Source organism: Rosa chinensis, chromosome 1 (assembly GCF_002994745.2).
Source record: "Rosa chinensis cultivar Old Blush chromosome 1, RchiOBHm-V2, whole genome shotgun sequence".
In the NCBI taxonomy this organism is placed as follows: Eukaryota; Viridiplantae; Streptophyta; class Magnoliopsida; order Rosales; family Rosaceae; genus Rosa; species Rosa chinensis.
Window position 1 is genome coordinate 9,615,069 of NC_037088.1, and position 27,860 is coordinate 9,642,928.

The 27,860-nt window shown below is 39.7% G+C and overlaps 1 long non-coding RNA gene and 1 pseudogene across 1 annotated transcript; one reads left to right on the forward strand and one right to left on the reverse strand.

Moving 5' to 3' along the window:
• Positions 1–1,996: 1,996 nt before the first annotated feature.
• On the forward strand, positions 1,997–27,288 carry LOC112201434 (annotated as a pseudogene).
• LOC112201453 lies at positions 11,878–13,731 on the reverse strand. The gene is made up of 5 exons (XR_002936759.2): positions 13,521–13,731; positions 13,358–13,396; positions 12,955–13,003; positions 12,410–12,472; positions 11,878–12,034 (listed from the first exon to the last, which is right to left on the reverse strand). It is a non-coding gene; the product is annotated as an uncharacterized LOC112201453 (long non-coding RNA).
• Positions 27,289–27,860: the final 572 nt, after the last annotated feature.

The window sequence follows — 27,860 nt, forward strand, 5'->3', positions numbered from 1 at the left end:
ACCCTCACTTAACATTTTTTTTTTTTACTAAAAAAAAAATCTCTTTTTATTTTTTTTCTCTTTACATCCTCTTCTAACAGTGCCCCAATCTAGTATCGGAGCTGCCCTCCATTATCAGTAAACCTAGATTTCATTTCTCTTCTTCCTCACCTACTTAAAACCCCCGATTTCATCTCTCTAGACATGACGGCGACTCTGTGTCTCAAGGCCACTCTCTCTTCCATTCTCTCGCTCTCTCTCACCTCCCAAACACCACCACCACCACCACCACCACCTCTCTTTCCCCAAAACCTGCATCCCCACATTCGCCACCATCATCATGTCATCATTCCCCGTTGTCGAGCACATCGTCCTCTTCAAGGTCAAAGACAACACCAATCCCTCCAAGGTCAACGGCCTCACCTCCCTCGGTCTCACCCCACCTCTCCGCCGGTCCCCTCCTCTGCACCTGATCCACCCTCTTCACCTTCAGTCACCGAGTCAACGCCGCAGCGATCTCCGAGTCGCTGCGGATCTCCATGCATGATCTGGTTTTGTTCCTCTACATCGCCGTTGCGGATGTTTGGCCCTCGACCTCAGCTTTCGACTGTATATTTGTCGGCTTTGTCGCCGTTGCAGGTGATGATTTGTGCCGGAATTGATTTTTTTTGCTTTGGGCTGGTAGATTGTGCAGTGTTGCTGTGCTTAATTGGACCGTTGAATTTGGGAAGATAGGTTTGAGGCAAATTGAATTGCATTTGGCAAATTGAAGATAGGTCAGCGCCACCGTCTCCTCCGCCTTCTTCTCTTCCCTCGAGCGCTTCTCCTGCATAAACGTCGCCACCACGGACGCTGACGAGGACAACGATGACGACGAGGCCGCCCACCGCCCTCTTGCTCTCAGCAATCTCACCCGCTCCGATCAACAGCACCACCACGCAAACGCAAACGACGGCGCTCAATTCCCCGTTTGATTGGGTTAGATCTCGGTTTTTTTTTTTTTTTTTTTTTTTTTTTGTAACTGGATTTGCCAAAAAAAGGGTTCTGGTTGTGAATTTTGTGGTGCGTGAATGTGGAATTTTATATGAATTGTTGAATTATCAAGTTTAACTGATTCTTGATTCGTTGAGATTATGATCTGTTTGGTTTAATCAATAATTGAACTGAGTAGTGACTCTGTGATTAGGTTAGATTTATGATATTATCTATGATCCCAATGGTGTTGATTGGAGTTGATCAGTGGTTTGTTTGTTGTTATGGTAATTTTCGGATGATTCTGGTCATGGGTATGCACATTCTCGGTCTAGCGAGAAAGATGCGGGAGGATGAGAGCTTTCGGATAATAGACTGAGATAAACAGAGGAGAGGAGAGATGTGGAAGAAGAAGAGGTAAAAAAAAAAACAAACAAAAAAGAGAGAGAGAAAAAAATTAATTAAAAAAAAAAGAGTAAGTGAGGGTATAATAGACTTTTAGCATGAAAATGACCGCCACGTCAGCGAGATAACGGAGTCTTGGACAGGGACGAATTTGGAGGAAATTGAGAGTTCGGGGACTTTTTAGGTGAAATTCGAAGTTCAGAGACTGAAACGGTGAAACCCTATAAGTATAGGGAGTAAGCAGTATTTAATCCTATTTTAATTGCTATAGGTCCTATTAGATAAACATACCAAGAAGGCAAGAATTGAAGTGCAAAGTGATCCACATTGAGCTTGTCACATATTATTTAGGTATTTCCAAACTAGTAAGGAATTTCACATTTGGAGACTCTTACCAACTTGACCACCTGTTGTAGTTTGTAGTTAACAAAGTTTCAGTTTGCTAATCTCTTTTTGTAGTAAATCTAGTTAATTACTCCATTGCTAACCCTAATCAGGGGATCAACCAAACGGCACCATTTCATGGGCATTAACAAAAACTAAACCCCACCAATCAAAATCATTTCAAGTCACAGCTCCCAAGTCGCCCTTTACAGATTGAAGTGCACACACTTCAAAATCGCAAAGGGTAACTCATCTTTGCGACGCGTTTCAAACATTTAAACAAATCCGAACCGTTCATTTCTATTCCACCCCCTAAAACTCAAGGTCAAGATTCTGACAGTTCCAGCAGAGAAACACCTTCCTCTCCCCTCCCCCTAAATATTCTTCTTCCTTCAAATCAATATCAGAGAGTCGTACTTCGTTTTAGAGAGACAAAAATGGCGGACGAAGAGGAATCTGAGCTAAGCGAGAAGCAGAAGATTGATATAGCCAAGTGGTTCCTCCTCAACTCTCCTCCTGGTGAAATCCAATTCGTCGCCGAACGTATCGAGTTTCCTTCGCTTCTAATCCCGAATTCAATTCCCAAACGACGCCGCTTGCTTCGTGTCACTTCTGCTTAGTCTTTTTACTTGAATCGCAGTTTCTAATTTTGTTCATTTGGTAAAAAGTTTTGGTTTTTGATCGATCGTGCAAATCACATTATTTGATTTTGGTGGCAGATGTGAAGGCGGTAGTCAACGACGACGTTTTGTACGAAGAAGCAGCTTCAGAGGCTTTCCCACTGTATAACAAATCACACATGATTTCGCTAGAAATGCCTGGTGGAATTGGAGATGTAAGTTTATTAACAACTCCCTTCTTGTTTTAGTGCTTGATTTCTGTGATTTTTGAGCTCCTATTTTGTCAAATTTGTGATTTTTTTTTTTCCGAGTTTCTACATATATTGTGCTAGATACATTGGATTATATCTTGCTAGCTGTTTGTGTGAGCAGGTTCTAGTTACATCTTTCGGTGAGCTCCGTGGGACTGAGTACCTTGATCCCAAGACTGCTCATGTTGCTGTCGTTGACCATATCAAACAGGCAAGTCTTGTACTTTTCCTCCAGTATTAATGCTACTAAGAAGTTGGTGAAGAATAGAGGAGTTTGTTTAGTTTAAGGTTTAGGATATACGGTAGTCTAGGATTTCGTACTTGCTTGCTCAGAGGAAAGGGATATAAACCCTGATAAGGGCACAGCTGCTTTTATTAGTTCTTTCCCTTACATATAGGGTCATTAAAACATCAATGCGTTTATTAGTTCTTTCTGTCATGATACTTACTTACGGGCCACCCACAACATTTGTTGAAATTGGTCCTTGACAGTGAACTTTAGCTTCAGTTGTAGAGCAGTTTGGTTTACTGCTTGCTGAGATTGATTTATCTATATTTGTCGAGTCTATATATGATACCTTTTATCAAAGATAAGATGTTCTGTTCTAAAAGCTTTACCTGTGTTTTTTTACCCTCCATTGTAAGTATATCGTATGTTACAGAACAACTTGTGGACTTGTTGAAGCATTGTCACATCATGCATGTGCCTTCTATTGCCCTTGTTTTGTTTGTGTCACCTTTTTTTTTTTTTTTGGTTGGATCTTTTCATTTACCAATTATTTAATGCTAAAATTGGTTCAGGTCTATTCAAAAAAAAATTGGTTCAGGTTTGTACAGACGTGAGACCTGCATTGGATGAGGAACTTCCATCCGCATATGTTGAGGTATACAGGTACATGTTATAAGTTCTATGGCAAGCATTTTTGTAAGTATGTTTTTTCAATATCTTTAAAAACCAAATTGAGCATTATGCTCCAGAATATTTGACTTAATATTAGTGACTCTACTGCTCAGCATTATCAGAGGCATTTACAGTCATGCGCTTAATCCATGTACTTTTATGTAGCCAGTGTTTCAAATTAGCTTCTTCTTTCGTGTCTACTTCGATACATCAAACTATGTTTTTACTTCATTTGGTAACTTAAGATTTGAAATGTAGTTTCTAAATGGACCGAGAGAGAGCTATCTAATAATCTTTTTCTCATCAATTTAACTTTTAAGAGTGCTCTTTTAATAACCATACAAGAATAAACAACTATTGGTGGATTTTATGTAACATACAATGGACAATACTTGTCTTTATTTCATTTGTGGGTGCATGCTGGCTCATGTATTGTAGAAAATGATATTTCAATGTATTGATGTTTACAAATGTACACATATATAGCAGTGAGATACTGCTGTTACAATGCAACCATTAAACTCTATTTACAGCTATAATCAAAACTGATATGCAATTACAGCAGAATCAACACAGCCTATGTATTCAATGGAGGAGAATCATATGGCTGAAGTTTAGGAGAAGATTTAGTTTCGCTAACATCCCCCCTCAAACTTGGCTGTTCTGGACGAACAAGTTTGCCGGAAAAGAGAAGATGACGAGACTTGTGAAGCGGTTTGGTGAGTAAATCAGCAGGCTGATCAATGGAAGGAATGAAGCAGACATGGTGACTGCCAAGAGCAACCTTTTCACGAACATAATGATAGTCCAGCTCAATGTGTTTGGTGCGAGCATGAAACACAAGATTAGACGCCATATAGGTAGCACTTAGATTATCACAATGCAAGAAGATGGGGAACTGAATGTTAGCACGGATTTCATACAGCAGATAGCCCAACCAAGTAGTCTCTGCGCAGGCATGAGCAAGAGAACGATATTCCGACTCGGCACTCGATCGAGCAACAGTAGGCTGCTTCTTGGAGCACCAAGAGATCAAATTGGAGCCAAGATACACAAGATAACCGGATGTGGAACGACGGGAGTCAGGGCAGCCTGCCTAATCCACATCAGAATAGGCAGAAATATGAACCGGTTGCTTCTGAGGTGCAAAAAATAATCCATGACCCAAGGTGCCTTTGACCTAGCGGAGGATGCGTTTCACGGAAACCAGATGAGGATCACGAGGCTGACTCATAAACTGGGAAACCGAGTTGACCGCAAAAGCGATATCCGGACGGGTAATCGTGAGATATTGTAAGGCACCCACAAGTGCACGAAACTCGGTGGGATTGGCAAGTAAAGCACCATGAGTGGTAGTGAGGTTATGTGTGGCAGACATAGGGATACTGACTGGCTTACTGAGCAAAAAATCATGCTTAGAAAGAAGATCATAAGCATATTTCACTTGATTAAGATGCAGTCCATGGGAGACGGTATGAACCTGCAAACCAAGAAAGTAGTGCAGTGGCCCCAAGTCTTTAATATCAAAACAGCGACCAAGGGCATCAATGAAGCTCTGGAGAAGACCATCATTGCTGCCTGTAACCACAATATCGTCAACATATAGCAAGAAATGAATAGTGTCTTGACTGTGGTGAAAGATGAACAAAGAGGAATCTGCCAAACTTTGGAAAAACCCAACGGACAACAAAAAAGAGCTCATTCTCTGGAACCATGCTCGAGGAGCCTATTTAAGGCCATAAAGTGCCTTGTGGAGCTTACAAACATGAGTTGGCCTAGTTTGATCAATAAAACCAGGAGTCGTGTGACCATGGGGTGGTGTGGAGGAGGTGGGTTGATTGTGCCGTCAGTTCGAATTTTGGTTTGGTGAGTACCATCCCGGAGTCGTGTGACCGTGGGGTGGTGTGGAGGAGGTGGGCTCACAACAGGCACTGGAGGAGGTGGGCTCGCAGTAGGCGCTGGAGGAGTTGGGCTCGCATTAGGCGCCGGAGGTGGTGGGCTCGGTTCAGGCGCCGGAGAAGAGGCCGCAGATGGCGACGGAACCGGAGATAGAGGGTCAGCTACAGATGCGGCTGTTGATGGTAATGGAACCCGAGCTGGAGGGTCAGCTGCTGACGGCGACAGAACTGTCGCTGAAGGGTAGGCTACAGACGGCGACGGAACTGTCGCTGGAGGGTAGGCTGCAGTCGGCGACGGAACTGGTGTAGGGATGAGAGAAGGCCCCTCGTTGACTGCGATGGGCTGGGAATGAGCGACGGGGGCGGGTCGGGGACGACGGTGATAGGTGATGATGGGGCAGGCGATGGAGGGACTGATGGAGGCGTGGTTGGGTCTGATGATGTTGATGCCGAGATAGAATCCTGAAGGGAGGGATTGGGCTGAAAGCTTGGGCTACCAGGCAATTGGGCTTCTGGAGCAACAGGCAGGCTTGGGCTAGACAAAGAAGTGAGCTCCAATGTGCTTGAGGCCTGAGTAGGCTGGTCCTGTAAACTTTTATAAGGAAAATGTGATTCGTTAAATATGACGTGCCTAGAGATATAGACACGACCAGTGCGGGGATCAAGACAATGGTAACCTCTATGGTGAGGGCTGTAACCTAGAGAAACACACTCAAGACTACGACTAGAGAGTTTATTAGAGACATAAGGACCGAGATAAGGGAAACAAGAACATCCAAAGACTCGAAGAGAGGAATAAGAAGGTGGACTCCCATAAAGACGAGTATGTGGTGTAGCCCAGTTAAGAACAGGGGTAGGAAGAATATTAATGAGGTAAACGGATGTTAACATGGCTTCATCAACCCAAAGATGATGTGGAGCTCCTGAAGTAAGGAGGGTGCGAGCCATGGTGGCAATGTGGCGGTGTTTACGCTCGGCAAGACCATTTTGTTGTGGTGTGTGAGGACAAGAAAATCTCTGTTGAATGCCCAAGGATTGACAATAGTGAGAAAATGCATGATTGACAAATTCAGTCCCATTGTCACTTTGGAGAAATTGAGGCGATTGTTGAAAAATATTGCGTATCATAGAAACGAAGGTTTGAAAATGGGTGAGAACCTCATTTTTGCGACGCATTGGATAAATCCAAGTGTACCGAGAAAATTCATCGGTAAAAAGGACATAATATTTGAATCCGCTAACGGAAAGGGTAGAAGAGGACCAAACATCACTATGAAGAATTTGAAAAGGAAAAGTTGCGCATTCTTGATTAGGGAAAAAATCAGGAATGGTCATTGAGTTTTGACATATTCGACACTTAACTCACTGTATTTTCAAAAATATCACTTAACTCACTCAATTTTGAAACCGTCTGTCACATAACTCACTACCGTCTACTTAGTCATTAAATAATTGATCACGTGCAATATATTGAGGGATAATTTCGTCTAAACAAGCTATTCCCGCCATTTTGCTGAATCCCTCCAAATTTCATGTAAAATGAATAATCTTCCCTCCAAATTTTTTTCCTCCTTCCCTCCAATCTTTCTTTCTTTTCCCCTCAAACTATAGTTTCTCACATGTTTCCCCTAAAATCATAAAAATCAAAACAAACTCAATCTATAGGCCCTGACCTGTTTATCCTTGAATCATAAAAGTGAAAACAAAATCAAATTGCAGCTGCACTATTAAAATGAACATGCATTGAACTTGGCAATTTCAGTCTAATTTTTGAAGCTGTATCAAAATGACATTCAGTACATGCTAACAGTCTGGGTTACAAAATCATAATTCTAGCTGCATTGTTGGTAAGACCAGCTTCAACTGACAAAAAAACTACAAGACAAGTCCAAAATAGAAGTTAAGTTCACAGCTTCCAAATTTTCTTGTTGGAACCCTCCTTTGGTCCTTGTTGGGCTCTTGCTTTAGTGCTTGTTCCTGTCACAGGTTTAGGCTTAGGCTTGTGTGCTATTGACTTGGTCTTGAATGACATCCCTGTCTTAGGACATACAAATGTATTGGACGTATGAGATGATCCGATAACAGTGGGCTGCGAAGAAGACTGAGGTAGAGGTGGTGATGAGATCATCGATTGAGATGAAGCACTTGCAACAATTGAGGGTGCTGGTACCTGCACATACCATACCACCATTATTAAGTAGAAATTAGCAACATTAATTATCTGAGATAAAACTTTGGATATTGAACATCATACATAAGTTGATTGATTTACTAACATTTGCAGTTTGCTGCACTGATCCAGAATGCATATCACTTTCAACTTGCACATCACTTTGAACATTTTCAGCTTGCTCCACATGGACACTCTGATCATCAGTTTCTTATGGTTGAACCTAAATTGTTTGATGCCCCAATTGACATTAATAAGATGTCTTATTACAAATAAAATATAAATTGCAGCCTCTACCATCAACGTTAACATAAAAGTCTTACCCCAGCTTGGGAATCATTGCCTTGTTGCTGTCTCCTTGAACAAGTCCTCTTATTATGGCCATCTTTTTTACAAACTGAACAAGTAATGGACTGATGGTAACTTCTTGACAACTTTGTTGTTCCAGGAGGTGGTGGTTGCTCACCTAATTTTATGTGTACAAATGAAAACATAATTTAATTAAAATAAATTCCTAAAATTAAATATAAGCTGACTAAAACACTTGGAAAATAAAGCACTAGAATTAGATGCATTACTTGGTTCCTTGTTTCTTGATAGCTTAGGCCTTCCAGGTCCTCTAGTGTACCTTGGAGGTAAAATGGGCCTCTCAAAACCTCCCATTCATCAACACCAGGGATTGGGTTTATTGCAGGTTCATATGCAAGCATGTAGTTCTTTAGTGAAAAAGACTCATCCACAAAGTCATCTGGTCTGTAACCCTTGGAGAATATTGCAGCGATTGCATGTGGACATGGAAGTCCACTGAGTTCCCACCTCCTGCAGGTACATGACCTTGCTTGGAGATCAACATCATGCAAACTATTAAGGGGCCGTGACCACTTACCCAATTTCAGCATGAACATTGTCCACTTACTCCACTAAGAGTTTTTTAACCCCCTTTACCCAATCTAACCTATAGTGACAGTTTTGCCCCCTATTAAACTCTTTCCTCTCAGACTCTCTCTCTCTCTCTCTCTCTCTCTCTCTCTCTCTCTCTCTCTCTCTCTCTCTCTCTCTCTCTCTCTCTCTCTCTCTCTCTCTCACACACTCTTCTGGGTTCCCAAATAACTGCACTTAAATCCCCTCAAACTAAACTCCGATCAGAAATGGAGTCGGACGTGAGCATCGAAACCAGCTCTATGATCCGCGTGGAGGTCCTCCCCATCGGCCACGTCCCCCCGGTCGATCCACTCTCCGCCATCAGCTCCATCTACACCGAGCACCAGAAGTCGCCCTTCGCTCACCAGCCCTGGGACTCCGGCAGCCTCAACTTCTAGTTCGTCCTCGGCGGCGCCCCTCCCAGCCCCTGGGAGGACTTCCAGTCCAACCGCAAAACCCTCGCCATCATCGGAATCTGCCACTGCCCTTCCTCCCCAGATCTCGACTCCGTCATGGATCAATTCGATTCCACCTGTAGAGCCTACCCTGTCGCCCTCATCGAACTCTGCTGTGCCTTCTGCCCCGCCGATTCTCAGGTGTGCTGGTTTGGAGGAGCAAACCAAGAGTTGAATCGGTGGACGACCGGAAATTTTCGATCTGCAGACATGGAGAGAGAGAGAGAGATCAGTTTCTGGTTTTTTTTTTTTTGCTACCCAATACATTTCCTGGCTACTGGGGGGCAGTAGACACATTATTGGCCCCCAGTAGACTTTGATACGAGGGACAGGGATCACTATAGTGTGGTATTTTGATAAATTATCTGTGAATCCTACAAAAAGGTGCATTTTTGGTGGTCTATTGGGAGGCAGTAGAGACATTGGACTTTGTATTGGGGGGCAATAATATGATTATTGGGAGCCAATAATTTGAGTATAATTTGATCAATTGTACCTGTAGTGTATTCATTTTGATTTTGGGAGTTCATACAATTCACTGGACGGCAATAACATGATTATTGAAGGCAATAATATAATTTTTGGGAGGCAATAATATGATTTTTGGGGGGCAATAATATGATTACTGGGGGGCAATAATATGGTTATTGGGTATTAGTAGGGACCAGTCGCCGGATTCCGGTCACTGGAGTCCGAAGCCGGCCACTAGTCACCGGAGTCAGCGGCTGCCACTGGTCACCGGAGCTTAGCAAGGTGGAGGATGACTTCTCTCTCTAAGTGAGAAAGAAGGAGAGGGCAAAAAAGTCCCAAAAATAAATAAAAAGAATTAAAAAAGAATTAATTGGGTAAAGGGGAAATAATCCCTTAGAGTGTTTTGGGTAAATGGGGTTTTTAAACTCTTCGTTGTGCAAGTGGGCAATTGTTAAGCTAAAAATGGGTAAATGGTCATTTCCCCAACTATTAACTCCTGATTGGCAAACCACTCCTTTTCCTTGAACTTGAAACCTCAAATGCGAAGACTCTAGTGGGGTGTACTCATGGCTTCTATCTGCATTTTTTTTCAGATTTTTTTCAATTCTAGGTCCAACTTTACTCTTCCATCTAGGACCTGCACACCTCCGATTTGCATGTCTTATCATTGAGTTTATTCTCATATCCTCCAACAATCCCAAAATTGGCATCTTCCTAGCTGGGAGAATCTTAGAGTTATAGCTCTCACAATGGTTGTTAAGTAGAATATCGCACTTGGGCTCAACCTTGAAGTGTGATCTGCTCCAATGCTCAGCGGGCTTGTCTTTCAAGAAATTCCAGGCTTTTGTGCTCTTAGAATGAATGGAATCAAGATTTTTAATCCAATGGTTCTTTGTGGTTGATCTTGCAGCTGCCCAAAACAAGTCCTTAAGCTCCTGACCAACATTTCCATCTCCTTTAAAGTTATTATATAAATGCCTCGCACAATGTCTATGACTAGCATTAGGGAACAACTCCTTCACAGCCTCCAATATCCCTTTTTGTTTGTCACTCATGAACACATAGGAGCAGTCATTTACGAGGCACAAATCATCTTTGAGAAACTTGAAGAACCATGTCCATGCTTCCCTTGTTTCTTTCTCAACGACAGCCCATGCTATAGGGTACATGCCATTGTTCCCGTCTATGCCAACAGCTGTCAATAATTGCCCTTTGTGCATGGTCTTCAAATGGCATCCATCAACACCAATTATTGGTCTGCAGCCTTCTGTCCATCCCTTCTTCATAGCACCAAAGCATATGTATATTCTTTTGAACCTTCTAACATTTTCACCCTCTCACTACACCAATTTTTCAATCAGACGACAGTTTTTCACTGTCGTCTGATTATAGAGTTTGCTGTTGTCTATCTCAATGTTGTCTGATACATAATCAGACAATACCAAAAAACTGTCGTCTGATAAAGTTTACTACAACAGCGACTACTATATTGTCTGTTGTCTGAATACCACGAAGAACAACAGCAATAATACCAAAAAACTGTCGTCTGATAAAGTTTACTACAACAGCGATTACTATATTGTCTGTTGTCTGAATACCACGAAGAACAACAGCAATTGGCAACTTAACTCTTGTGCAAAGTAATTTCAGTTGACAGACCCTAGAAGAATATGGACGTGTAATGAAAATTTAGAGAACATTGATTTGTAAAAAAACTGTTGTCTGAAGGAAGCTTGTACATCTGCAAAGTAATTGAATACTATTGACTGACTTTGAACAAGACAAGAGCAAAACTATTAAAGTCATTGTGTATCATTGCTTCATACTATTGCATCCTAAAATAAACTGTTGTCTGAGATTTTCTTGAACTACAGCTTTCTTGCTTCATGGATCCTTAAAGTCTCTTTTCAACCATATGGCCTCCCAAGATGTTGTACTAGTTGATCAATTCATACAATTGTAGCTTTTCAATTCTCTGTGGTCTTCGTTTTCATCAGACAACAGAACATATTATTATTTTTTTGTGTTATATCTTGTTAGACAACTGAATATGTTTAATAACTATTGTAGATAGATGATTCAGACAACAGATTTTTCTTTCTTTTTTCATCATGTTCATTTGTTAGACAATGGTTTGCTGTTGGTTTTGAATTGTCTGAGATATAAGAGAAGACATACATTCTGTACAATTGAACACATCCTTGATTCCAAAAGCCATTTCATTCATCAGCAATATTCATCCCAACATTTACATAAGAATTAACATTGCCTAAGTGGCTATAACTGCATAAAGCCGGAAAACATAAACGCGTCCACATTGCATTAACCATGCCTATAACTAAAGCAAAAACTAAAACTAGCTAGCAGGAGGCTCATCAAAATACCAAAACAAAAATGCCTTCAACTGTGCATTAACCATGCCTATAACTAAAGCAAAAACTAAAACCAGCTAGCAGGAGGCAGGTGATCAAAATACCAAAATAAGAGCCCTGCCTTGAACAACCATCACAGCTATGCAATATGATACTTCATCACAAACTTAGCCCACTCTGACCTCACAACATCAACATCCTTTTGGGTGTAGAACAATTCGGATCGTCGCTGCCACTGAAACAAAAGGCATAGTTAATGCGCAGGAATTATTGCTAGGACTTTGTAAAATCCTTGCATTAGTATACTTTTACCAATTATTGCCCTATCCAAATGATATCTGACTTTGTTAAATTGTAGGCAGAAAATGGCAAAAGAAACCAATTCATACTATGATATCTGACTTTGTTAAATTGCAGGCACCAAAACAAAGTCATATTATTTTGTCACTCCTTATACTAACAAAATCAAAAGAAGATTGAATATTTGGTCCTCTACTATGTCGATCTCAGATTATAGGAAGTCCCTAGGAAGTCCCAATCTATTACATACTGAAAAGCTAAAAACAGAGGTAGGAGATCAACAATACGGACCAAAAGAAAAAACACCAACCTTGCACACCTATTTCACAACAGATAAATCAGTTGCAGCAATAATAGTAGTAGCAGGTGAAACCTGCATACAAAATCAATCACAGTTTAACATTAAAAACACAGATGTGATATATCAATTCTCAGTTTTCTCTTGTGCAAATTGAGAAAGAAATGAAAAAATGCATGTATGTAAATATAATCGAAACCTTGGTCCCAGCATCCCCTAGCAATAATATCAAACTGAGAAATTCATTGCAACAGAAGTTAAAAAATTATTGCTAATACTCCCAATGAACTTTAGACTGTCGAGCATTGAAATCATTACTCATGTATACTTTGTTTTCTTCATCTGTTCTTAACATTGAATTATCAGTTAAATCATTACTCATGTATGCTTTGTTTTATCAGAGAAGTTAAACTGCTTAGAATACAATGCAGTGTTCCAATCACCCTAATACATCATCTCCATATATATGAGTACCATATTTGTATACCAAAGTGAGTTAGTTATGAGGTTTCAAACTATACTATAACGTTGATGGAAACTTGAACAGATTTAATTACCTTTATTCTCTTCAAGCTTTCATTTGTGGCCCTCTGATTCACACAGTTCCTGCACAGAGGATGAATAAAAGAAATCAATATTCAAGCATCTCCACTCAAATGTATTAGCTTAATTCAGCAACCCACAAATTCATCAGACTGCAAATTAGATAAAGCTAGATATCTATATAGGTACGTAGTAGGCTAGTAGGCTAGAATATTACACCTCACTATGATAAACATGAAAACAGAGAAACAAGCACGTAACAAGCACATATACAAAGAGCTAATCTAAAGAATAACAAATAACATCTTTAGACAAAGAGCTTTATCAAACAAGATTGACATGATATTTCAAGAAGTAAAAATGTGGTAGCGAAGTTGCTTTCTGCTACATTGACAATGAGTTGCCTGGCAAACTTACAAATAAATAACAGGAGTAGATCTCGGCCGGCTTAGAGTTCTGAGTTTCAAAACATATGTATAAGCATTAGAAGAAGCATGAATAATTAGAATAATGCAATACAGGAACAAACACTTGGTCCACCTCTCCACCAATTACATTACACTCGTGATATTAGACTTACATATCGATGTGAATAGCATTCTTCTAGACCCATGGTTGTTGTTTTCTCTACAAACCTGCTTAAATGTTAACAAGAAATCCAGATAAGAATGTTAATATTCAGTCTATTTTAACATACTAAAATTCAAGGACTGACAAAGGTGTGAAAGCCTTTCAAACAGATTGTTTCGTAACAAGGTTGCTGCAAATTTGAGAAAATTTCATAAGACTGGTAGCAAGAAAGAAAAATACACCAACAACTACTCTTTCAGTGATTTCATGCAAAACTCTCCAGATTTGAAGTAGACATGTAAAGCTACTATTTTACAAAATTTCAGGTCATTTGCAGTTCAAATGAGTGGTCAAACAAGAATCCAAAGTAGCAGAAAATACTGATTTCTGCAGAAATCCTGAAACAATGCAGTAATTTCAAAATGGCATAAGTATTTCATTTTAACTACGTTTTTCATGAAACCAAGGTCAAAATGATCATTGAAGAGTCTATTTTAAGCTATCAAAAACCGAGAGTAAAACAAGAAGTATAGGGTTTTCGAAAATCATGGAATAGCCCACTGGTTCAGCTTGGGTGCTGTCTTTGAGGCATAACTTCAAACACATGGTGCGCAGTAATTGAACTTGATCCTTCCCAGTCCTAATCATCCTAATGGAGTCACTGGACAAAATTACCTTAAAATATGGTATACCCAAAACCAAAAATACTCAAAATCAAAACCTCTACAACCTGAAAATTGTCTGAACCTGGAACCCATCGAAATCCTTATTAGAATCACAGTTCAAAAATACCAAACGAGATATCAAATAGACCCAATCACATAGGGATTTTCAATGTGAAGAAAATGTGAGAAATTTTCAATCAAATAGACCCAATCACAGAAAATACTCAATAGGAATAAAACCCAAGAGATATTTCAGATTTAACCTGTGAAATTTTGACAGAGAGCTCGTCAGCCTCTTCTTTTTCTGCTTGATGCAAGAGAACAGTGACTTGACATGGGGATCGGCCTCGCCGTAACATCTTCAGGAAGCAAGAGACGATGGATTGAGACCGCGGAGCTCTTGATTTTCTCGAGGTTGGTGAACTAGAAACTGAGAGAGAGAGAGAGAGAGAGAGAGAGAGAGAGAGAGAGAGAGAGAGAGAGAGAGAGAGAGAGAGAGAGAGAGAGAGAGAGAGAGAGAGAGAGAGTAGGGTTTGGAAGGACAAGGAAGCGAGAGAGAAGGAGAAGAGAGAAAAGTGTTGGTCGGAGGCGGGGAAGGATGAAGAGGAGAGTTGGGAGAAAATGAGTTGTTCTCGGTTAGGGTTTGGGGAGTAAATGCAAGTGTGGGAAAATATATCCGAGTGTGGGAATTAAAATTTTTGTTCCCACCTTCAACTGTTTTAATTTGATAGAAAATTACATAGTAGCACCTGACCAAAGATATAAACACAGAAAACCCACCTTCAATTTGTTTTATACAAATAAGGACACAAGCCCAGGCCCAAAACCAAATGAAGCAGGCCTGGCTTCGAATTTTGATAGAAAATGACTAAAATGCTCAATTTTTATTACAATTTACACTCATGCCACTGCCATAATCCTCACCAACCAAAACCTGAAATCCCAAAATGCAAAACGCAAAACGCCCAAACCCAAATCAGAAAACCTAAACGCATTGTAAAATCTCCGTAGTAGCAGCACTCAGCTTGAAATATCAGCCATGTCCATGACTCTCAAAGCTTCGCGGCTGTAAATATAGCCGTCGCCGCCTCCGTCTTGAAGGACGCGTGCCACGGTCGCGAGACAGGTAGCAGAGGCTGTGGTGAGGCTGAGGACGAGGTTGGCTGTGAAAAAGCTGAAGGAGGAGGAGGTGCTGCCGGAGCCGGAGCCGGAGAAGGAGAAGGAGAAGGAGAAGGAGAAGGACCGCGTGATTGTGATTTCGGAGAAGGAAGACTCTGATTCGGAGGGTGAAAGGGAGGAAGAAGAAGAAGAGAACAAAGCTATGATGGCTGACGATAGTGGTGGCTTGAGTGCTAACAAGGCTGCTGGGCAAGAAGAAGAGGGCAGTACGGCGCCGTTTCCTGAAAAGGTATCCGAAAATTTGCGCCTTTATTTCAGTTGGGTCGATGCTGGTTCTGATGAATTGTGTTCCTTATTTGTTTAATTCTTATATTGATGCATGAAGCATTTATTTTGTTTAATTTATGGATTTTCTGTATTATTTATCTATGGATACAGGTTTTGATTGCAATAGTTACTTATAGAATGCTTTGGGTTACTGGAAGTGATGATCAATTTATCATAATAAAGCGAAAGAGATTGTCTTTCGGGCTTCTGATGATTACTTAACTGATTTATGCACTAGGTGCTGGAAACCCGCAGATATTTGGTGATGTGATGGGAATGCTTAACCATGTTTCCATGTATATTGATTATCTAGACATCTTCTATTGCAGTTTTGGAACTTACCCCATTTTGGGTTATGGCTTTTTGTTGTTCTGGCTTCTGGTTTTGTTATATCAATGTTCTTATCTTGCTATGTGTGAAGTACATATTATTGTTATGTGCTACTGTGTGCAGTTTATTATTGTTATGTGCTACTGTGTTCAATTGAAGTTTATTTGTGCAGTTTATTATTGTTATGTGCTACTGTGTGCAGTTTATTTGTGTTATGTGCTACTGTGTGCAGTTTCTTGTATTTGTGAAGTTTATTTGAAGGTTTTGGTATTTTGTTAATCAAAGGTTCTGTAGTTTACTTTGATATGCATGAGGAGCAGATTCATGAATTTAGTATCACTAAGTTTCTCCGGTTTCTGCAGATTTCTTTTGGTCTACTTCACTTTGGACCTTTACCTTATTTTGATATAGTTTGATTGGTAACAATGTGATACTGCATTATTTTCTAATTTTTTGAATTATCATTTTCTTTTGGTTAAGGATGCTGCGGATGGTATTGGAGATGACTTTAGCTTTGACACTAGATTGGGGGGGGGGGGGGGGGGGGGCAGGATAATGAAACAAACTTTGTCGATCAGGATCGGGTAGTAGGATTGGAAGAGTGCAGTAGCAGGATTGTGATGACAAGTGCAGTAGCAGAACACGAGTACAAGTGCAGTGGCAGAACTGGACAAGTATGAGTGCAGCGAGTACAGTATCAGGATTGAACGAGTGCAGTAGCAGGATTAGGCGATGATGAGTGTAGTAGCAGAACACGAGTACAAGTGCAGTAGCAGAACTGGACGAGTATGAGTGCAGCGAGTGCAGTAGCAGGATTAGGCAATGATGAGTGCAGTAGCAGAACATGAGTAGCAGAACTGGACACGAGTACAAGTGCAGTAGCAGAACTTGACGAGTATGAGTGCAGTAGCAGGATTGGACGAGTGCAATAGTAGGATTAGGCGATGAGATGAGAGTAGTAAGAGAGTGAGGTCTGAGATTCTTTCTCTTAGCAACGTGTAAAAGAAAGATATATATATATATATATATATATTTTTTTTTTTTTTCTTTTGAGAAGTAATATAAATAGATTATTCTCATAAAAAAAAGTAACATAAAGAGATTATTCTCAGAAAAAAAAAAAAAAAGTAATATAAAGGGATTAAAAGTCAAAAGGAGTAGTTAAGGGGAAAAAAAAGTAACATAAACGGATTATTCTCAAAAAAAAATAATAATAATATAAAGGGAGTAGAAGTCAAAAGGAGTAGTTAAGGGTAAAAAAGTAAATTAACTCATGACATGTGGCAAGTGGAGAGCAGAATAGCAGATTGTCCTTATTTGTAAGATTCAATCCTTATAATGGGATTACAAGTCAAAATAAGTAGTTAAGGGTAAAAGAGTAAATTAATTCATGACATGTGGCAAGTGGAGAGCATATTGTCCTTAAGTGTAAACTTTTGTCCTTAAATGTTCAAAACTAAATGTTGTGGAGTTTTTTGTGTTTTGAAATCCTATTAAGGGGGTATATGTAGTTTGCTATTAATTTTAAGTTCACCGCTCCGGTTTTTGTGATTCCCGCAAAAATTTTAACAAAAGTTTTTTAGGGAAGGGGGGGGGGGGAATCTAGGCCTCATCATATAGCCCTTGGGCCCGGCCCTTCCATTAGGGTAGGGTATGGGTCACACAAATAAAGCCCGGCCCGATTGAGCCCTTAAGGGCTAGGCCCGGCCCGGCCCTTAAAGCCCGGCCCTAAAATTTATTTTTTATTTTTGTTATTTTCTATTACATGTGTTATATGTATAAAACTATGGAAGTGTAGAAATTATTTCAATCTGCCATATTAGGAAATGAGTCTTTTAAATTGAGCCATATTTTGAGAAGAAAAAAATAATTTTTTTAAAAGAATTAACCGTTAATTCGGCAAAAACGCCGCCGTTTTAATATAATCTTATGGGTATTTTTAACTAAAAATAATCAATTGGTCGAGTTGAAACCTTTTTACCAATGTAATGTTAACTTCTTAATGAGCAAAATGGGGGACGAAATGTAATTTTTTAAAATGCACCGCTGTATGTTATTTGCATATGAATATATGTTAGTGGTAGAAATTTCAGCAATTTCCGCCTTCGTTTGGACCTCGATCTACCTGGTCAACTCAATACCCTAAATAGAACATAAAACAAATATGCTCTTAACCGGTCCTTGGCAATTCACATTTTTTCGAAATTTCAGCTCCCACACTCTCAAGGGTAGGGGGTCTACTTATGGATGTCAAAATTCCGCAACGTTTGTCCGCGCATGGTGCCGCTCCCCTTAGGGAAGTTTGCTTGTGCAAAGCGTTGACCGCTCCGTTAGGTGCCTTATTCACGGCGGATCGGCCTAATTTCTTTACACAATACCTATCACTATTGTATAAACATATAAGAATTTTCCGATTGATCGATTTTCATTTCAAAATTTTTGGATCGCACATAATCCGCCCTATGTCTTGTAATGTAGTATAACTAGTTTATTAGGCTTGTTACCCTCCATGAGCAAAATGGGGGACGAAATGGAATTTTTTAAAATTCACCGCTGGATGTTATTTGCATATGAATATATGTTAGTGGTAGAAATTTCAGCAATTTCCGCCTTCGTTTGGACCTCGATCTACCCGGTCAACTCAATACCCTAAATAGAACATAAAACAAATATGCTCTTAACCGGTCCTTGGCAATTCACTTTTTTCAATATTTCAGCTCCCACACTCTCATGGGTAGGGGGTCTACTTATGGATGTAAAAATTCCGCAACGTTTGTCCGCGCATGGTGCCGCTCCCCTTAGGGAAGTTTGCTTGTGCAAAGCGTTGACCGCTTCGTTAGGTGCCTTATTCACGGCGGATCGGCCTAATTTCTTTACACAATACCTATCACTATTGTATAAACATATAAGAATTTTCCGATTGATCGATTTTCATTTCAAAATTTTTGGATCGCACATAATCCGCCCTATGTCTTGTAATGTAGTATAACTAGTTTATTAGGCTTGTTACCCTCCATGAGCAAAATGGGGGACGAAATGGAATTTTTTAAAATTCACCGCTGGATGTTATTTGCATATGAATATATGTTAGTGGTAGAAATTTAGCAATTTCCGCCTTCGTTTGGACCTCGATCTACCCGGTCAACTTTAATACCCTAAATAGAACATAAAACAAATATGCTCTTAACCGGTCCTTGGCAATTCACTTTTTTTCGAAATTTCAGCTCCCACACTCTAATGGGTAGGGGGTCTACTTATGGATGTAAAAATTCCGCAACGTTTGTCCGCGCATGGTGCCGCTCCCCTTAGGGAAGTTTGCTTGTGCAAAGCGTTGACCGCTCCGTTAGGTGCCTTATTCACGGCGGATCGGCCTAATTTCTTTACACAATACCTATCACTATTGTATAAACATATAAGAATTTTCCGATTGATCGATTTTCATTTCAAAATTTTTGGATCGCACATAATCCGCCCTATGTCTTGTAATGTAGTATAACTAGTTTATTAGGCTTGTTACCCTCCATGAGCAAAATGGGGGACGAAATGGAATTTTTTAAAATTCACCGCTGGATGTTATTTGCATATGAATATATGTTAGTGGTAGAAATTTCAGCAATTTCTGCCTTCGTTTGGACCTCTATCTACCCGGTCAACTCAATACCCTAAATAGAACATAAAACAAATATGCTCTTAACCGGTCCTTGGCAATTCAATTTTTTCAATATTTCAGCTCCCACACTCTCATGGGTAGGGGGTCTACTTATGGATGTAAAAATTCCGCAACGTTTGTCCGCGCATGGTGCCGCTCCCCTTAGGGAAGTTTGCTTGTGCAAAGCGTTGACCGCTCCGTTAGGTGCCTTATTCACGGCGGATCGGCCTAATTTCTTTACACAATACCTATCACTATTGTATAAACATATAAGAATTTTCCGATTGATCGATTTTCATTTCAAAATTTTTGGATCGCACATAATCCGCCCTATGTCTTGTAATGTAGTATAACTAGTTTATTAGGCTTGTTAGCCTCCATGAGCAAAATGGGAGACGAAATGGAATTTTTTAAAATTCACCGCTGGATGTTATTTGCATATGAATATATGTTAGTAGTAGAAATTTCAGCAATTTCCGCCTTCGTTTGGACCTCAATCTACCCGGTCAACTCAATACCCTAAATAGAACATAAAACAAATATGCTCTTAACCGGTCCTTGGCAATTCACTTTTTTCAATATTTCAGCTCCCACACTCTCATGGGTAGGGGGTCTACTTATGGATGTAAAAATTCCGCAACGTTTGTCCGCGCATGGTGCCGTTCCCCTTAGGGAAGTTTGCTTGTGCAAAGCGTTGACCGCTCCGTTAGGTGCCTTATTCACGGCGGATCGGCCTAATTTCTTTACACAATACCTATCACTATTGTATAAACATATAAGAATTTTCCGATTGATCGATTTTCATTTCAAAATTTTTGGATCGCACATAATCCGCCCTATGTCTTGTAATGTAGTATAACTAGTTTATTAGGCTTGTTACCCTCCATGAGCAAAATGGGGGACGAAATGGAATTTTTTAAAATGCACCGCTGGATGTTATTTGCATATGAATATATGTTAGTGGTAGAAATTTCAGCAATTTCCGCCTTCGTTTGGACCTCGATCTACCCGGTCAACTCAATACCCTAAATAGAACATAAAACAAATATGCTCTTAATTGAATATAACCACCTTAACTAATATTAATAAATGTTATAAGTTACAAGTGTGTGTGTGTATTAAATATGTTCAATAAAAAACAATGAGTCTTTTATTACCAATATATACCATTAAGCCATATTTTGAGAAGAAAAAAATAATGTTTTTTTTTTGTTAAACAAAATAAGGCCCTTTTTTGGCCCATTTCGGCCCTATTTGAGGGCCGGCCCTTTCGGCCCTAACCGATCGGGCTTTTCGGGCGGGTAAGGGCTAGCATATTTAAGCCCTGGCCCGACCCTACCCGGCCCTAAATTTTGTTGACTTTGACTAGGCCCGGCCGGCCCGACCCTAAGCCCTAAAATTTAGGGTAGGGCCGGCCCTAGCCCGGCCCATGATGACCCCTAGGGGAATCTAACTTTAGACAACAGCATTTAGGGTGCATTGTCTGAAGATAATGTGACAACAGATGAATAAAAACAGTTGTGTGAAACCAAATCAGACAATATCTTTTAGCAAGTATTGACTTAAAAGTTATTGCACAACAGACAATGAATAACAGTTGTGTGATTGAACAATCAGACAACATCAAAAATCAACCATTGTCTGAATAAACCTTGGACAACATTGAAATAATAACTGTTGTCTGAATTGACCATTCAGACAACATCAAAAATCAACCATTGTCTGAATAAACCTTGGACAACATTGAAATAATAACTGTTGTCTGAATTGATCCATTCAGACAACATCAAAAATCAACCCTTGTCTGAATAAACCTTGGACAACATTGAAATAGTAACTGTTGTCTGAATTGATCCATTCAGACAACATCTATTATATCAACCATTGTCTGAAAAGTAATTGCACAAGAGCCAAGTAATGTCTGTCGTTGGATTCGAAAATTCAGACGACATATTTTTTTTGCTGTTGTCTGATTATTTCAGACGACAGTTAAAATGTTTGCTGTCGTCTGATATGTGTTGTCTGATTGAAAAATTGGTGTAGTGTCTACATCTTCTTCAATCCACACTGAAGTGTTAGGGTTTGTCTTCTTTAGAACTGCTGCATAGGACTCCAATAGATTGTATTGATCCTCAACTGTACCTTCTGCAATCCTTGCTGCCCTTTTTTTTCGCCCTATAACACATTTGGTAACCGGGTGTCATACCATAATCTCTTTGCACAGCAGCTTGTATGCCCTCCCTTGACCAATTCTTATCAACCATGAAAGAATCGATGTAACCTTTAGCAATAAATGGAGCATTGCAATGATAATTCTTTCCGGTCAACTCACTGCATTTGTGCTCCATGTTTATTGTCTTTATGTAGAATGTAGGTGAAACTTTGCCTTTAACAGAAGCCCAAATCCTAAATGGACAGCCTTCACTTGTTATGCACACCACCTCCACCCTTTTCCTATCATTGGTTTTAAATGTGAGCAATTTTTTTGTCTTCACTGAGAACACCCTAACAGCATCCTTGAACACATCTAAATTTGGAAATGACATGCCAAGCTCAAATTGAGGATTCTTCATGTCTTCTTTTTGGAACTCTCTCCATTTAGACCACCTTTTCTTCTTTTTCCTTTGCCCACTTTGAATTCTTTCTTCTTCATCCTCAGTTGCTGTTGAATCAGTTCCACTATCAAACTTCTCAGAATCTTCACCTTCTCCATCCGAAATGTCACTCGCAAATCCCATTTCATTGAACTCGTGACTAGCATCAGGGTCACCATCGACATTGGCCTTAAACAGAAACTCATCATCATTATCATCAAGGTCGTAGTCACTATCTACTATATCTTCAAAATTAGGATCATCACTATCAGATGTTTCAGGTTCTTCTTGAATGCCTTCTGCTTCAGCAAAACTTTTTTCCCCCATAAATCTGGTTTCATATGGTATGGATTTCTTCTTCATCTTGCATGCTTTTTGCTTCATTCTAGGTCTCTTTCTATTTTCACCCACTAGATTATCACCTGCAATTGTCTCACTAGCCTTGACATTTATAAACTGGTTTGTCAAGTGAGTAACCACATCCTTCTTATTCTTTGGCCTACCTCCCTTGTTTCTCTTTCCACTTGCCTTACTTGAAACCTTTGCCCCATGTAAAGTTGTCACAGCAAGATCACCATCAATCACTTCTTCCAGGTCTTCTACCACATTGCCAATATACTTTTGGTGATCAACTTCTTTAGGAGAACCCCCACCCTCATCCTCTAACTCAGCTTCCTTTTTTTTTCTTACACCTCCCCCAACAATGTAAATCTGCAATATCCGATTACTTGGCATAAACTTCACCATATCTAACACATCTTTGTCTTCACATATTGGTAACCAACCTTCTCCTTGAATACTTCCAGGTAACAGAAACCAATACATAATTGGGGGTTCTCTATAACCCAAGTCTTCAGCATAGATATTCAAATCTGGCCAGGAAATCTTATCAGGATCTAATCTATCAACATACACTACCTCACCTCCCTTGTACTGCTTACTACCACTACCCAACCTATAGAACCTGCCACCATTATGAATCTCCATTGAGAACCAATCCGGATCTGCAAAGAAATAACAAAATATTTGTTAAGATACACGGTCTCAAAGAAATAGAGACTAACCAGATTACTATTTGTTAAGCAAAACTACCCAAGATGGTAGACGGAAAGAAAACGAAAAAAAAACAAAACTAAAGAAATCAATAACGAATTTCATAAGAAGACGATATCTTCTCCTTCCTTCCCTTTTTCATTCTTCCACCGACTCCTTTCGAACCCTTTGTCCTCTTGTTTCTTTGACTCTTAAGCCATAAAGCAATCAGATAAGTCTGCTTTTCCAACAAAGATAGAGACAGAGAAAAGAATAAAGTAAAGACAATCCATTCTCTGTTTTTACTGGTGCAGCAACAGTAATCACAAAAGAACCTCACAGAGGTGTTGACGACCTCGCCTAGAGAGGAACCCCTAACCCCAATCCCAAATTCCATCCTCTTAAAACACTAACCCCGATCCCAATTTCAATAAAATACTATTTAAAACCCTAACTCCGGATGATTCACTTACCATGCCTTGTTGGTGGCTCCCCATCCAGTCTGAAATATCTCCACATTTTCGGCACATCTGACATCGCTGCTCGATCAAAGTTTTCAGATTGTCTTCTCTTCCTCTCACTCCTACTCTCGTCTATCTCTAGTTCTTCCCCTTTTTGTTTGTGATTTCAATAACAGAAAGTCGGGGTTTAACTCAAACTCAACTAAATGATATTTGCACCTTCAATTGGACGAAAATGACCCTTCCAGTTCAAATATTTAACGACATAATAAACGTCGTTAGACGGTAGTGAGTTATGTGACAGACGGTTTCAAAATTGAGTGAGTTAAGTGATATTGTTGAAAATACAGTGAGTTAAGTGTCGAATATGTCATAACTCAGTGACAATTCCTGATTTTTTCCCTCTTGATTATATTGAAAAGGCAATTGATGAGATTTGCTAAGTGCACAATCTCTGCAAAAAGAGCGAAAAGATAACTTAGAACCAATGCTAGACCCTAAACGAGCTAAGACATTTGAAGAGGGGTGACCCAAATGGTTGTGCCAGATGGCGGAGTGAGTGGAGGCAAGTGCATAGGGAGTAGTGGACACGCTGGATAGATTGAGAGGATAGAGACCATCTTTACAAGGGCCTTGAAACAAGAGACGACCAGTGAGTAAACAATAAATTTGATAGAAATCAGGAGCAAAGAGGAAAAACACACAATTATCTTTAGTGAACCGTGCAACCGACAATAGATTTTTACGAATGGAAGGAATGCGGAAGACATCAGATAAAGAATTGAGAGGAGCCTAAGGACAAAGGAAGAGTACCGGTATGAGAAATGGGCATTGAATCCCCATTACCCATATACACGTTGTGTGGACCACCATAAGGTTGAGAATTGTTGAGAGGCATAGCAGTCATGTGGTGAGTGGCACCCGTATCAGGATACCAATTGGGATCAGCAACAAAATGAGCTCCAGCAAAGGGTGTAGCTGTGGATATGCCAGGAAATCGATGAGGACAGTGGTGCAGCGAATGAAGACTTGTGTGGCAATGGGGACACCAATTGGGAGGTGAAGAACGCACAGCCCAAGCAGGAGGATTGAAAGGCCCAAAGGGCTGAGCTAGCTGCTGTTGCGCAACGGTGGAAGTCGACAGAGAGACAGAAACTGACGACCACCATAGGAGGAGTGTGGTGAAGGAGTGGAGTTGGTGGCAGCCATGGAAGAGGAGGGTGGGGGGGGGGGGGGGGGGGGAAAGACAAGGACAGATAACAGATGAAAGAGGATCAATAGGGGGAGAACCTAAACGACTGATACCATGTAGAAAATGATATTTCAATGTATTGATGTTTACAAATGTACACATATATAGCAGTGAGATACTGCTGTTACAATGCAACCATTAAACTCTATTTACAGCTATAATCAAAACTGATATGCAATTATAGCATAACCAAAACAGCCTATGTATTCAATGGAGGAGAATCATATGGCTGAAGTTTAGGAGAAGATTTAGTTTCGCTAACATGTATGTTTCTGTGTATTTGGGTAGGGTTGTGTAATTCCTTACTCTTTTGTTTCAGGTGTGCTTTGGATGGAGAAATACTTAGATATGTGGGTGAAGCTTATCCAAAAGGAGTTTGCTCAGTGTATTGTGGGAATGGTAAAGATGCAGAGGGCCCAGGATCTGACTTTGAGCTCGTGGTAGTGATTTCAGTTGCTAGACATAGCCCACAAAATTTCTGGTGTGTGAAACTAGTTTAACCATCCAACCACAAATGCTTTATTTCTCTTTAACATTAGATTTCATTATGCACGTAGTCTGCACCAACACCAGTTATTGCAAATTTAAACTGTGTCCTGTTGTTATACCAGGTACTTTCTTAGTTACAAATATAAGGAAGATAATGTGGATTTCCTTTTTTTTTTAAATAATTAGAAATGGTAGTTGGCGTTCAGTGTGGAGCATTGAGTTCAAAGATGAAGTACAAATGCTGGAATTAAAAGGCAAACTGCAGGTATTATTTGTTTTGTACTTGGTGCATGATGGATGTGCAACCTGGTTCATGTATCTCTTTGCAAATATATATTATGATATGCTTGATTCCTAGCATAAAGGCCTAACCAAGAGTAAACTGTTACTTTTCCATGTTCACATCTTCTCGTTCTTTCAGGTGGGTGCCCACTATTTTGAGAAGGGGAATGTGCAGTTAGATGCAAAACATGAATGCAAAGATTCAACAATTTTTCAGGTGGACTTTAAATTGACTATTGCCACTTTATCTTGCTATAGCTTGGGAAGATGTACCATCCAAGGTCTATGAAACTTAATGCATTAGGTATCATATCACTTTCTACATCAATTCTAATCAAGGCTTGCAAGGGAATAAACCTTTATGAGTGGTAGGCAGTACTTACTAAATGAACTTTATGCTATAAACATGCCGGTTGGTGTTGCTAAGTTAGTAAATGGTAAAGAGTTTATATTGGTTGGCTGGGTCATCTGGTCTGGTCCCTACTAGGATGATTGTAATAAGTTGCTAGTACTTATCAGTAGACTGCAAATCTTCTTAATTAAGTTGACATAACTCTTGGAGATGATGTTCTTAACCTCCTAAGCAATTTAAAGTCTGAAAAGAGTACAATTCATCTGACCTTATTATACAATTTCTTAATTATTGGATATGAGGATCTTTGATCTTATTCAGTTCCCATTTCATGCTTTTTACAAATTATTGACAGAACATTTCCTGTGGCTGCTTTTCTTTATTATTTTTTTTTTCTTATAACTTAAGCATGTGACTCTCACGCATTGATGCCTTCTTCTCCCACCCTCATTGCAGTCCTCTGAAGATTCTGCAATTACCATAGGCAACATTATAAGGCAACATGAGGCAGAATACTTGGCATCTCTTGAGGTTTGTTGATTTCTCAAGTTAATATATGGTGTTGTTTTACATTTTGAGATTTTTACCAACAGATTTACTCCTGCAGGCATCCTATTCAAACTTGCCCGATACCACTTTTAAGGTACCATTCAAACTTCCCCTTCCCCGATCAATGTTTCTTTATGAGTTCCTTACCTGAAAATCCTTCCATTATTCAATATTAAATATCTAATTAGATTCATGTCAGTAACAGAACCTTCGAAACTTAATGAATGAATGTTCTGCAGGATCTTCGTAGAAAGCTTCCAGTTACTCGCACCCTATTTCCATGGCAGAATACTTTACAGTTTAGCTTGACAAGAGATATCACAAAAGAACTTGGCATTGGAAAGTGAATTCACCCTTTCAACTGGAAGGTGTTCGACTCAGAGAACAAATTTTCTCCCATGTAGACCCATTTCATGAGTATGCCGGTCATGCATAGAGGGTTTGCCTATTTATCATTCCCTTTCTCTCGAGTGATGTCCTCTGCCATTGGAGCTTCTCCCTCAGTTTTGTGCATTGTAATATAATTGATATCTATGTTTGTGTATAGTACGTACAGGGTTGTGGCTGATTTCCTAAACGTGGAAGATGTTGGGGAGTTTGTAAACTATATGTATTCTAATGAATGGCTTGATCCGTGCATTTTCTTTCAAGAGATTTGAATTGAAAACATCGTCCTTAAGTTGCCTTGGCCAACTTAAAATCTATTTTTAGTTTTTTGTTTGTGTTTGTCACTCTGGGATGATGCAAATTAGCCAAATCATACGTTGATATGCTCCAGGAGGCATTTTCTCCTAACCTTTGTTCTTACTAGGGAGGCGGGTGTCTCTCTTTGTAGAGAAAGATATCTTGGCTGAATGAATCAATTGTATTCAATCATGTAACATATATACAAAGCACCTACTGTACATCTCGTGGTTCTCCAACAAGTTAGGAGACCAGTAAGGAAAGACAACTATCACAATTATAATTGGAATCAACAAAACTGTACAGACTATCCTATCAAATCAAATCAAACTTGCATATCAAGACAATCCCAATTCAATACTGCAAGATTTACTTTCCAACACTCCCCCTCAAGTTGGAGAGTGTATATCAATAACTCCCAACTTGCACATGAGCTGTTTGAACTTTTCTTTTCCCAAAGCTTTTGTAAACACATCTGCTAATTGTTGTGAAGAAATCACAAATCGTGTAACAACTTCACCTTTAACAATTTTGTCCCGAATAAAATGACAATCCATTTCAATAT